The sequence below is a fragment of the Megascapheus bottae genome, chromosome 5 (genome assembly GCF_031878675.1).
Source record: "Megascapheus bottae isolate mThoBot1 chromosome 5, mThoBot2.hap1, whole genome shotgun sequence".
Lineage (NCBI taxonomy): Eukaryota > Metazoa > Chordata > Mammalia > Rodentia > Geomyidae > Megascapheus > Megascapheus bottae.
This window is the reverse complement of record NC_143513.1, coordinates 81,063,233-81,077,114: the sequence shown is the minus strand read 5'-3', so window position 1 is coordinate 81,077,114 and position 13,882 is coordinate 81,063,233. Positions and strand designations below refer to the sequence as shown.

At 43.9% G+C, this 13,882-nt stretch overlaps 1 protein-coding gene and 1 pseudogene across 15 annotated transcripts in view; one reads left to right on the top strand and one right to left on the bottom strand.

Annotated features, from left to right (window-relative positions):
* The first annotated feature begins 232 nt into the window (after positions 1-232).
* Positions 233-13,882, top strand: part of Ezh2 (enhancer of zeste 2 polycomb repressive complex 2 subunit) — a 65,595-nt gene continuing 51,945 nt past the window's right edge. For 8 of the 15 annotated variants that reach the window (XM_090333479.1, XM_090333475.1, XM_090333478.1 and 5 more), the window contains exons 1-2: positions 1,404-1,500; positions 2,771-2,807. The gene's annotated coding sequence lies outside the window, so the exon portion shown is untranslated. Of the gene's footprint in view, positions 302-321; positions 370-396; positions 431-689; positions 709-1,403; positions 1,501-2,770; positions 2,808-13,882 lie in introns of those variants that run through there. The other 7 variants (XM_090333464.1, XM_090333465.1, XM_090333467.1 and 4 more) reach the window with 7 other exon arrangements.
* On the bottom strand, positions 6,971-7,397 carry LOC150063751 (small ribosomal subunit protein uS13 pseudogene; annotated as a pseudogene).

Here is a 13,882-nt window from a genome sequence, read left to right as displayed (position 1 = left end):
CGAGCGCCCTCGGCGTGGGGCGCGCTCGACGCCTCCGAGTCCGACGGGCCCTGTGATTGGTTGGGCGCCCGCTCTCCTTCCACCAATCAGAGAGGCGCTTGATTTGACGAGGGGGGGGCAAATAAAAGCGATGGCGATTGGGCTGCTGCGTTTGGCGCTCGGTCCGGTCGCGTCCGACACCCAGTGGGACACACAAGGCTGTGGATCCCGAGCGGCGGCGGCGGCGGCGGCGGCGGCGGCGGCGGCGGCGGCGCGCGGGGGCGGCGCGCGGGAGAGGCGCGGGCTGGCGCGCGGGACGAAGGTAACGCGCGCTGTCGGTGGCCGACCGCTGAGTGCCACCCGGAGCGGCGGCGACGCGGGGTCCTCCCAGTGGGTGCCCGGCCGGTCCCGGGAATCTCCCGAGCGGGGGCTTGACCCCGGCGCCGCTTTTGTAGGCGCGTGGGGGGGCGGGCGGCGGGTGAGGGAGACCCCCCCACTCGGAGGGGCCCGGACCCCGCGAGTGGACCGCGCCGATTCCCGAGGGTTGGGGCTGGAGCCCGGGCGCGGGGCAGGGGGGCTCCCGTTCCGGCGGCGGACTCCGCCGGGGCCGGGGCCGGGGCCGGGGCAGGGGGGGGCGGCGTTCCGCGGGGCCGGGCCGAGCCCGGCAGTCCCGGGTCTCAAGTCTCCTTTGTGTGGCCGAGCGCCCGGGTGGGACGGGGACGGACACAAGTTGGTGGGACCGTGCGGCGGGGTCCACACTCAAGACAAAGGACAACACCGAGTCTCGGAAGGGCTCGGCGCGAGGGGAGGGCACGACACCCGGGGGTCCCCGCGGAGGCGGCCAGGGGGGCGTGGGGCGGCGGCGCGGGGTGGGCAGGGCCGGTCCCCGAGACCCCTCCCGCCTCCCGCCTCGGGGCGGCGGGTCGCGCGTCCGGCCGGGCTGCCCCGGGGACGGGGACTGCCCGGCGGTGACATTTCCTCCCCCGCCCTCCCGCCCCCGAGAGCAGCCCCGCCGAGCCTTGCCTCCCGGCGGCGGGCTTTGTTGCTAAGTTGGAGGGGGAGAGTCGACCCGTCCGCCTCTCCGGGGGTCGCCGTGGTGGGCCGGAGTGGGGACCTCCTCCCGGAGTCGTCCCCCGCCTTCCCCGGCGTCTTTGTGATCGCCCCGTCTCCGCTCAGCGACCCGTGTGTGCCGGAGGGATACTTTGTACCGCGGGAGAGATGGAGAATTCTGCACGGGGGCTTTCGGCAAACTTGGTGAAAAAGCCTCCCGAGTTCCCACTTGCTAAAGAATTGTAGTCTTTTTTTAAAAATAAGAAAATATTGGGGCTGTTTTGACCAACTTGTGTGATACATTAGTGAACGGCGACAGGTGCTAACGAGCTCCCCGGTCCCTGGCCAGCGAGCACTGCCCGAGCCCGGGGCGGGGGGGATGAAGGAGGAGGCGATGGCTGCGGGAGAGGGGCCGGAGACCCGAGGGTAGGCAGTTCTGGTTCATTGGACTTGTTTTCCGCGAACAATAGCGTAAGTGAGTCAGAAAAGACTGGATGCGGACACGTTCGTTGCTGAAGAAATCGAATGTGTGTGCTCTGCCCACAGTTGAACTAAACTTCCTTTGTTTATCGCACCCTAGCTTTAACATTTACATTGGTTTGGAACTAAAAAAAAAAAAAATCTGCCTTTGGTATTTCAAACATTTTTTTATCAAAAGGCATTTTAGAATTCTGGAGGTCTTTATCAGTTTAATCTGACTATTGCTTAAAACGTTAAAAAAAATACACCTTTAAGGTCACGAATAGTGGCGGCGGCACCCTTGAATGTACTTTGGAGGGTTTTTCGAGTTTAATTTTCAGTATTGATAAACACTTAACCACACATTAATATTTCACAGTGAAATGCAGAAGCATGCAATTCTAACTGGATTACTCATATTATTTGCAAAAAAAATCCGAAAGTATTTATGCTATATGTTAATTTCCTGTTCGTGGTCTTTAAAATTAGTAATAGATTGGATTTTAGTCTTGGACACAAAGAATCCCGTTCTCCCTTTCTGAAGATGGGGTTGGAGAATGGGATGTGTAAAGTCCCAGAAACAGAAAAATTTCATCTTGAATCCTCATTTTTGTGGGAAGTGAATATATTCCAAGAAAATAAATTGGAAAGACATAGGCTCTTTTCTGATTACATTGTTCCCTCTGATGAGGACATGGTGCATCTGCCAACTTAAGGCTTCATAGAAGTGGAGACAAAGAAATACAATGTAATATTCTGTATTGCCGTTTGTTTGGCAGAGTGTGGAGCATCACTGAACAGGCATTCCAGGTGCTGTCTAAGTGGTCCACAGTCATTTATTCTAGTAACTAATTATGTATTTAAAAATACTATTAATAATGTCATCCATTATAAGAGATGAGTTAGTTGTGCAAAATTTGGTTGAAACTTGGGTATTTTAGGATTTAAAAGAACTGCAGTTTTATCTTTAGTATAGTCCATTTTGTACGTGGTCTTGTACTTGGCACGAGGTAATTTAAGAACACTTTTTTTGGAATTGGTGGGAAATTTTGTTTTAAATTCTTTTCCTGGTTAGATTGGAAATCTGTTTAGGCAGCCTAAATATCAGTGATAGAAAAGAAAAACACCTGTTGATTTAATGTAGTTAGCGGGGGAAAAGTTAGCCTTTTGGTACTGGCATTATTTTCCCATAGTACCCAAAATGCTCATCTTTGTGTTGGCCTTTTAAAACTTTCAGGCAGATTTCTCCAGGTCACATAGGAGGTTTTTTTTTTTTTTTCAGGATATCTTCTATGTTTTAAGAGGCATGCTCAAGAAGTGTAAGTTTTACTTTTAATCTTTAAATAAACTATGATTAAGAAGGTTGATCAGCATTTAAAAATCAACAGGAATTTATGGGTAAATTTGAAAGGATTTATGAATTAGCTTTGAAGTTTTGTGTGTCTGTGTAGATAACTGAAAAATGTTCTGTAAATTATGAAGCAGCTATGTGGGGTCTTAAACTTTAAGGGGGAGCATAGATGGGGAGAAATGATTTCATTAAGTTCAGGGAAAAGTTCATTAGATGATCTGCTTTCCCTTCTAGAGGCTGCCCCCAAATCCTCTGGCACTCTTGGTTCTCATAGGAAGTTTTATTATATAGAATGTGCCAAATTACAATTGTAGCAACTATACTAAATAACTGAATCAAGGAAGTATAAAATATAATGAAATAATCTAGCAAAGAACCATGAAAAGCAAACAGGTATATTAGTATTTATGTCTTAAAGAATTTTGGAAGGTGTTTTCCATTCCTTTTCAAACAGGGGTTACAAAGAAAAATAATTGTCAAGGAAAATAAGTTTCAATGTCTTTCTTAGTTATAATATTCTCTGATATTATAAGTCGGATATATATATATATATATCCATCCATCTATCCATCCTTACTTTTGTTATTTTTTAGTAGGATTTTGCTTTTTGCCAGGGATGATTCTCATATAGCTGGAACGGCAAGTGAACATTACTGCACCTAGTTTTTATTGACTGAAAGTGAGTCTAATTAACTTTTTACCATGGCTGGCTTTGAATTGCAGCCTGTGGTAGCATGAGCCATGATGCCTGGCTGAAAATGGGAAATTCTCTAGGTTCAACTGTTGATATTCATGTCTGATATTTCAGGTAACGGGAAAAGGCTAGATGAGTCATCTGGATGTTCATTATAAAAATGTTTTGTTTGTAGTTGATATTGATCCTTGCACAAAAATACAAGGTAAAGGGGCTGAGAGCGTGGCTTAGTGGTAGAGTGCTTGCCTAGCATGCACGAAGACCTGGGCTTGATTCCTTGATACCACATACACAGAAAAAGCCAGAAGTGGTGCTATAGCTCAAGTAGCAGAGCGCTATCCTTGAGAAATGCCCAAGGACAGTGCTCAGGTGCTGAGTCCAAGCCCCGGGACTAGCAAAAACAAAACAAAAAAATAAACAAGGTAAAGAAGGTTGTGTGTATTTGTTGTTGATACTGATGCTTTTGTATATGTGATAGGTGATCAAATGTATGCCCCTCCCCCTCCCTTTCCCTCTCTCTACTTCTCTTGAATCGGGTATCAGAATGTCTAGCTCAAGCTGTCCTGTGCACCAGTATTACTGATATGTGTGCCTTTGCTTTTTTGGGTGTGTGTGTGTGTGTGTGTGTGTGTTTGTGTTTGTTTTCAATTAAGAGAAATATGATCTAGGTTAGCTTCAAACTTTGGGGCTGAAGTGATCCTCCTACCTCAGTCTCTCTAGTAGCTGAAATTTCAGGCATGCACCCACTGTGTCTGGCTTGAGAGTGGCATGTCTTTTAACTGGAGGACGCATTGTTGCATTTAAGTTCCTTATTGGAATGTTTTCAAGTAGAATTTGAAGCCAAAACTGAAGAGGAAGCTTGGTAATGTTAATTGGGGGCCACTTATTGGGATGTTCTTAATTCTTTTAAAATTATTTATACACAGTGCTATCTTAAAAGTTATAGCTGGGGGGAGGAAAATGGGGACAAAAACATGAGAAAGGGGTATCAGTGTGTGAGAAATAATGCATCTACTGTCTGGCAAAAATAACCCTCTATACATTACAATTAAAAAAAGTTATAGCTGTTAAAGGTTCTAAAACGGTTGTATAGTTACATTTCTTGTCATTGAAACACTACTTGGGATAAAAATAAGACCAAAAGAAAACGAAGAAGGGCATCACTGCATGATGAAAATGAGCACTGCTTAACAGCTTGGTCAGTGAAGGACCATGTATGTTGAGGAGGGTTCCCTAAGATAATTGCCATCTGAGTTTGTGTAAGTACATTCTATTCAGGCTGTTAATACAACAGTAAAATCATTTACCAGTCCTTGTCATCATCCAATAGATGGCTAATACTAATAGTTTCTACCATTTGCCAGACACTTTAAGAGTCTTACAGACTTTATTCCCTGGGCTGGCTTTAAATTGAGATCCTTAGATCTTAGCCTCTTGAGATATATGAACTGCTAGGGCCCAGCCACTTTGTTTTACTCTAATATTTGTATCAGACACTTTATTTTTGACTATTGTAAACTACTTGTTATCAACAGATGAAGGAACAAAATATGGTATGTACATGCAGTACAATACTTGATATAAAGGAGTAAAATTCTGATACCTGCTGTACAACTTGGATGGGCCCAGAGGACATGTGTTAAGTAGAATGAATATGCCAGTCACCACTTTTTATTTTTTATTTTATTTTTTTATTTTTTATTGTAATTAATAAAAGGGTTACATGATATTTGCCAGATAGAAGGTGCATTAATTCACATACATTGATGCCCTTTCACATGTCTTGGTACCCATTACCCTCCCCCCCTCACCCGTCTTGGCTTCCCCCCTCAGTCACCACTTTTTAGTATATGTGCTGCCGAAGCGAGCACTCAGTCACCACTTTTTATATGTAAGCATTAAAAAGTGAAAGATTGTTTGTATGATGTAGCTAGATTAGGTAACTTCATAGAAGCACAAAGTACAAGTTATCAAGAAAGTGACCAGAAAGGTAAATGGGGAGTTATTTTAATGGACAGAGAGATTTTGCTTAGAATGATGAAATAACTCCGGAGATGGGTGGTGATGATGGTTGAAAAATGTACTCTATGTACAATATCATTTCATATCTAGACCTAGCCAACTGCTGGTTGAAATATTACTAAAAATAAGTTGTATTTGGCAGGGTGCTGATGGCTCACACTGTAATTCTATCTATTCAGGAGGTTGAGATTGAGGGTCATAGTTCAAAGCCAAGCTTGGTCAAGAAACTCTGTGAGACTTTTCTCCAATTAACTACCAAAACACCAGACATGAAACTGTGGCTCAAGTAGTAGAGCACTAGTCTTGAGCAGAAAAGCTCAGGGACAGACAGCACCCACACCCTGAGTTCAAGCCCTAGTACTAGCACAGAAACCAAATAAATTGTATTTGTATTGAACATAGGGAGGCATATTTTCTTGCTATTTTCCCTTGTACAATACAATTGTATAACAACTGTTTACATAGCATGTGACTTAGATGTTAGAAGTAGTCCAGATAGGAGTTAAAGGACATGAAGTACATTGTGTGACATCGCTTGGCTACTGCACATCTGCATAGGAGGCTGATGCAGGGGAGTATAGCTTAAGGCTCAGGAGTTTGAGATGAGCCTGGGAAAATGGCAAGACTGTCTCAAATCTGTTCTCAAATTTTGATATCTAAGGAAGGGTATGGAACTTACTGTTTTTGGATAGAGAGGGACAGAACTACCTAAAGCCATGGAATTGGACATTTAAAAATTATTAGCGTGGCAAATATGTATTTTACCAGAATACAATACTTAACACATTCTGGCAACTTGTATTGATATGAAATGAAGAAAGGTAATTTAATAAGTTTTTTAAAAATATGTTTGTTATTAGCTTTAAGAAGTTGTACAAAGGAATTGACACTCAACAAAGCAGTTTATGCATGCAATACATCTTGATCGATATCATCCCTTTCAGCATTCTCACCCATCTCTTCCAACCTCCCACTTGCCTCACTTTTCCTGGTTTTGGGTTATTGACTGCATTTTCATCACAATTTCTGTTTTTTTTTTTTTTTTTTTTTTACCCCCTGTTGTGAGGTTTGAACTTGGGCACTGTCCTGGAGCTTTCTCAAGGCTAGGGCTCTACCACTTGAACTACAGCACCATTTCTTTTTCTGTGTATGTGGTACCAAGGAATCCAGCCCAGGGCTTCATGCATGTGAGGCAAGCACTCTACTATTAGGCCACATTCTTGGTCCTGTGTAATATGTGGTAGCTTTTTTGGTCTATCATGGGGCTTGAACTCCAGGCCTGAGTGCTGTCCCTGAGCTCAAGGCTAGGGCTCTACCAATTTGAGCCACAGTAGCACTTCTGGTTATCTTTTTTCTTTTATTATTTTTTTGTTAGTATATGAACTGTTTATTAACAGAAAAGGCCTACAGAATCATTATTTCTTGGACACACCTGTAGTGCAACCATGGCGTCCAGTGGTCTTGGTGTACTGGCCTTTGACTCAAAAGCCCTAGAAGTGGTACATCCCTCTATGGGCTAGAATTTTCCTCAGCCGCTCCACATCTTCATGGAGCTTATTATCCAGACCATTGGCCAGAAGTTGGCTGCCTTTTCCACACTTTGCATCCTTCTGTCGGTTTAAGAACCAGTGTGGGATCTTGTACTGACATGGACTCTGCATAATGGTGATTGCAGGTTCTGCGTCATCCTCTGTGCGGTCTCCTCGCCTCCTCTCAGTGAAATCAACGTCTGCTTTCCTCCACACTACATGAGTTTAACTCTGCCCCACACAGCCACCCATCGATGTTGATGTTGAGTACTTGCAAAATGTGCAAGACCCTCTCGGGGATCACTCAAGACATGGAGTTAGCCCAGGCAGTAGCGTGTGGTCTCCGGTGGAGGATCCCTTCTGGTTTTCTGATGGTTAATTGGAGATAAGAGTCTGGCCAGCACTGGACTCGACTTGCCAGTGGCTCATGCCTGTAATCTGAGCTACTCGGAAGGCTGAGACCCGAGACCCAAGACCTGGGCTGTATTCAGCTTTTGGCTGTTAAGGGTTTTTTTTTTTTGGCTCATGGGGCTTGAACTCTGGGCCAGGGCACTATCCCCGAGCTCTTCAGCTCAAGGCTACTGCCCTACCCTTGAGCCAAGCCCCACTCCTGTTTTCTAGAGGTTAGAGATAAGAGTATCATGGATTTTAGTTGCAGGCTGGCTTTGAACCTTGATCCTCAGATATCAGCCTCCTGAGTAGCTAGGATTACAGGTGTGAGCCACTGTGCCTGGCAAAAGTAATTTTTATGTTAGACTATCATATGTAGAAATGAAGACTAGATTGCCAAGCTTAGTTTACTCATTTGTGATAGTTAAGTAATTTCTTATAAAAGTGTAGTTTTTTAGAACATGTATACTTGATGATTACATACAATTTGCTCAGCAATGAATTTGTTACTGCAATAATCTTTAGCTTCCTTCAAGTAATGCATACCCCTTCCTTTCCTTGTTAAACAATGAGGTGGGGGAAGCCTTTGGATTTTTTTTGTGTGTGTGGGGGGGTTCCTGGGGCATGAACTCTGGGTGTGGGCACTATCCTTGAGCTCTTTTTTGCTCAAGACCAGTGTGTACCACTTTGAGCCATGGCTCCACTTGTGGCTTTTTCTCTGATTAATTGGTGATGAGATTCATGGGCTTTCCTATCCTGGCTGACTTTGAACTGTGATCCTCTGATCTTAGTCTCCTGCGTAGGTAGGTTGACAGTTGTCAACCACCCAGGTGCCTTGTAAATAACTTCTGAAGCCAGTATTTGGCATGGTCTACAAAATAGCCCAAGTCTACTCTGATGAGCTACTCATTCTAAGTAGTTTTCTTGTATCATTGCCCTGTTGATATCACTTGGTCTTCTAACTAGACTATAGGAAATTTATTTTTTTTAAAAGTATATCTGAGGGATGAAAGATTATTGGGAAATATGGCAGAATCATCTCTCCTCTGTCTGGAATGTTTTTCTTACCATCTTGGCACCTCAAGATGCTATTTAGCCTGTGGTTCCAAACTGAACTAGATAGCTTTTCTCCTTTAAAAGTAGTGCCATGATACTCATGTCCAGGTACTTGTTTCTTTCCCCAGAACCCTTTATTTTTTTATTTTTTATTTTTTTTTTGCCAGTCTTGGGCTTAAGCTCAGGGCCTGTCCTTGGATTTTTCTCAAGGCTAGAACTCTACCACTTGAGCCTCAGCACCACTTCTGGCTTTTTCTGAGTATGTGGTACCAAGGTATCGAACCCCGGTCTTCATGCATGCTGGGCAAGCACTTTACCACTAGGCCAAACTCCCAGCCCCCCAGAACCCTTTATTTTAAGCTTGCTTGTTTGCTTCCTTGCCTGCCTGTCCCTTCCCCTTCCCCTTTCCTTTCCCCTTTCCTTATGCCTTCCCCTTCCCTCTCTCCCTTCCTCTCTCTCCCCCATCCTTCTCTCTCCCTCTCTCCCTCTCTCCCTCTCTCCCTCTCTCCCTCTCTCCCTCTCTCCCTCTCTTCCTCTCTTCCTCTCTCCCTCCCTCCCTCCCTCCCTTCTCTCTCTCTCTGAGTCATGAGGCTTAAACTCTGGACTTGGTCTTGGTCGCTGTCCATGAGCTCTTCAGCTCAAGGCGCCTTACCCTAGGAGTCACAACCCTACCTCCCTTTTCTAGTGATTAATTGGAGATAAGAGTTTCACACTCTTTAGTGTTAGTGCCTGGGGCTGGCTTTGAACAGCAATCCGCAGATCTCAGCCTCCTGAGTAGCTAGGATTACAGGTATGAGCCACTTGCCTGGTCCCCTTCCCTCCCTCCCTCCCTCCCTCCCCCCCCCCCCCAGGGCCTGGACACTACTGCTTAGCTTTTGTGCTCAAGGCTAGTACTCTCACTTGAGCCACAACTTCACTTCCAGCTTTTTACTCATTAATTGGAATCTCACTATCTTTCTTTCCCTGGTTGGCTTTGAACTGTAATCCTCAGATCTCAGCCTCCTCACTAGCTAGGATTAGAGATCGGAGCCATCTGTGCCTGGTATAAGCTCTTTTTTACTCATTTTTATCCAGAACTTCCTTGGAAAAGACCTTTGTACATCGCTAGCCTAATAAAATGCTTGCCAAGTTCTTTTGGGCCAGAGACCTGAAATGTGGGAGACCTCTCCAGTAGAAATTCAAGAATAATTGTTTTAGTATCACTCCTCCTTTTTAAAGTAGAACCTGTAGGAGTATATCAAATGAAATTTGCTTGGCTGTACAGTAGTATCTATCCGCAGGCTTATGGTTTCAAGGAGAGCATAGTTGAGGAAAAACCAGAGTGTTCCAGGAGCGTGGAGTTCAGCTGGACTGTGGATGCTTGATTCATTTTTGCCATAACACTGAAACTTAACTTTAGCCAAATATATGCCACCTTTCAACATATTTTTCATTTAAGTTAAACTTGCTAATTTCTATCTTGTTTTTGTGGTACTTCCTGACTTTCCTTGGAGGTATGTTTTCACAGATTATACAATATTTTCAACACAACAGACAACACTAGACTGAGCCTGTCCACATCAGTCAGCTAAGCTGTGGATGTAAGGTGCGCAAGATTTATGACTTTTCTTTTTGACTGTGCTTTGTCAAAACAGTATGATAAGCCCTCAAATAAGTCATGTTTACTGTACTCTTATCACTTAATGAACTCTGCTAACTGTTGTCAATTTTATTGATTGTTGCAGAATTTTGTGTCCTTAATAGATGATTGATTATGCAAGTACTGGGCTTGAATTCAAGGCCTTCATCTGGCTTAGCTTGCTTGCATATAGCTGGTATTTTTTTTTTTTTTTTGGTGGGTCGGGGTTGAATCTGGGCCTGGGTGCTGTGCTGTCCCTGAGCCGGTAGGCTACCCGCTCTACACTAGGACCTGGGTGTTGTCCCTGAGCTCTTCAGTTCAAGGCTACCACCCTACCCCTTGAGCCACAGCCCTACTTCACATTTCCTAGTAGTTAATTGGGGTAAGAGTCTCACAGTCATTACTGCCCAGGCTGGCTTTGAACTGCAGTCTTCAGATCTCAGCCTCCTGAGTTGCTAGAATTACAGGTGTGAGCCAACGTGGTATATCTGGTATGCTTATCCCGTGAGCCATGCTTCCAGTCTAATGATTTTTTTGTCAGTCCTGGGACTTGAACTTAGGGCCTGAGCACTGTCCTTGAACTTTCTCAAGGTCACAGCAATTGAGCCATAGCACCACTTGAGCCACAACACCACTTCTGGCTTTTTCTGTGTATGTGATACTGAGGAATCAAACCCTGGTCTTCATGCACACTAGGCAAGCAGTCTACCACTAGGCCAAACTCCTGGCCCAGGAGTTTTGAAGGTTAACATTTTGGAAGGTTAACTGGAGATGGAGTCTCAAAGACTTTTTTTTTGCCCAACCTGACTTTGAACTGTGATCCTGGGAACGTGTGTGTGTGTGTGTGTGTGTGTGTGTGTGTGTGTGTGTGTGTGTGTGTGTGTGTTTGTTTGGCCAGTCCTTGGGGCTTGAACTCAGGGCCTGGGATCTGCAGCTCAAGGCTACCTCCCTACCCCTGGGCTTGGGCACTGTCCTTGAGCTCTTCAGCTCAAGGCTACCATCTTACCCTTGAGCCAAGCTCTACTTGTTTTGTAGAGGTTAATTGGAGATAAGAGTCCTTTTGTGCCTGAATCGGCTTTGAACCTTGATCCTCAGATCTCAGCCTCCACAGTAGCTAGGATTACATGTGTGAGTCACCACCATCTAATATGCATTCTTTTAGAAATAGCTGTTGTTCTTATGAGTATGATAAAAATGTATCTTAATGAATTTTTTTTTTTTTTTTTTGCCAGTCTTGGGCTTGGGCTCAGAGCCTGAGCACTGTCCTTGGACTTTCTCAAGGCTAGAGCTCAACCAGTTGAGCCTCAGCACCACTTCTGGCTTTTTTCTATGTATGTGGTTCCGAGGAACCGAACCCGGGTATTCCTGCATGCTAGGCAAGCACTCTACCACTAGACCAAACTCTCGGCTCCTATCTTGATGAATTTTAAAAGCTTTTTAAAGGCTGGGAATATGGTTTAGTGGTAGAGTGCTTGCCTAGCATGCATGAGGCCCTGGATTCAATTCCTTGGTACCACACACATAAGAATTATATTTAAAAAATACTTTTAGGCTGGTGCTGCATGGTGGCTCACGCCTGTTACCCTAGCTACTCAGGAGGCTGAGATCTGAGGATCAAGGTTCATAATGTTCATGATTGGTTAGTTTTAAGAGAGTAGGATGTATTTTCATAAAACTGCCCATATGATAGGATTAATTACTAACACTCTTTGCTATCTTCTTGAATAATCTAGGGTGTGTCTTTATTACTCTTTTCCTTTGGAACTACCAGTTAAGACAAAAACTTTACATTCCTTATCCTAAAGCATTTCCTCTTTCCTGTCCTTGTTGATATTGTCTTGGCAGAATAATCAAGAGCTGCACCACCATGCCAAAAAGCAAGAACTTTTACGCAACCCACTTTGATAGAAAAGATGGTTTTTCTCACAGCTTAGCCTGTCCTGCTTCCCCTACCCCATGTGTCTCTTTGGAGAATGTCTTTTTGAAGTAGGGAGCTCTACTTTAATTGCTATAACAAAGGTAGACTGTTTTCTTTCCCATCAACAGCGTGATGTTATTTACACACACACACACACACACACACACACACACACACACACACACACAGAGCTGTGTGGTTCTGCCAATAAATTAGTACTGTATCTGTGGTATGTATACTTTGTGGATTTCTTCTTCATTGTGAAATGAATGAGATGAGCATATAAAGAATCCTCCTGCAGAAAATGAGTCTTCATGTTGAAGCTGGTGAAATTGAGGCATGCTAATGTTCAATAACTTGCTTAGGTTCCCACAGCCTTCAAGAGTTGTATCAACAAGCTTTTGTTGCCTCAAGGGTCCTTTACAAGCTCTAATCCTGGGACTCTAAGGGCTTGATTTCTGTCACCCAATTAAAATTTCTTCTCTGGAGAGTTGGGGAAATACTGGCTTAGGTTCATATTACCATCAAGAGGTGATTGTGTGATTCTCCCTAGCTAGCACTTAATTGTGGTTATATATATATAAATTTTTTTTTTTTTTTGCCAGTCCTGGGCTTGAGCTCAGGGCCTGAGCACTGTCCTTGGACTTTCTCAAGGCTAGAGCTCTACCACTTGAGCCTCAGCACCACTTCCAGCTTTTTTCTATGTATGTGGCACCAAGGAATCGAACCCGGGTCTTCGTGAATGCTAGGCAAGCACTTTAACCACTAGGCCAAACTCCTGGCCACTGTGGTTATATATATTATGTGTATTTCTCACAAAGTCCTTATAAATTAATCAAGTCATAAAACATCTAATGCTGGTTATAGGCCTGTTTTTTCTTTTGTGTCTGCATTATGGATGTAATAGAACCTAAAAGTTTTTACCACAAAGGATAGACAATGAGTTTGCGTGAACTAGCTTTATAAATACCCAAATCTAAGCTGTCCTGTTCAAACTTATTAGTTCCTGCAGAACTAATTAATTATTAATAACTAATTAATTCTTATTAATTAATAACTTATTCTTATAGAACTTTAAATTGTAGTTAAAGAAATAAAAGTTTCCTTTACCTTTGTTTGATGATACTGCTATGCTCAGTAGGTGCAAGTGATGACCGTTGCAGTTCACGTCATTTCTAGAAAAGAAAATGTCTTCAGACTACTTTTTGGTTGGGGTGCCTCAATTTCTATCCATGTAGGATGGGGGAATGTCAGACAAACATGTGTGCTTCTTGCATTATTCTTGGCTGCCCATAGTCTGTACTGGTAATTTTGTATGGCCCTCAGATGACGTTATAAAATATTCTACTAGAACTACTCAAATAAAAGGTGAAATACTCTAGAGAGAAAATACCAACTTTCAGATCTAGACTACTGAAAAAGAAAAAGGCAAGTCTTTTCCTACCTTGGGTTGCTTGAATGTTAGCCACTCGCCTTAGTCCTCTCCCTTTGTTCATTTCCTGTATGGAATTATGGGTCTAGCAATGTGTCCACCACTCCACGTTCTAGCTTCAGTGTAGAAATCCTGAGTGGTAACCTCTCAGGAGTTATGACTGGTTCCTTGTAAGCACCCATTTCCCCTGTAGAATAAGAGCATTACTTTGTGAGAGTTTTTGGTATAGACTTAAGGGTCATTGATATATGAAGCTTGAATTGAACTCATCCTCATGCTTGCCAGTTCCATGCTTCCAATCTCTGTGTGTGTGTGTGTGTGTGTGTGTGTGTGTGAATTAGGCTAGGCTGAACTTTGATCTTCCTTCTTAGGCTTTCCTGTGTT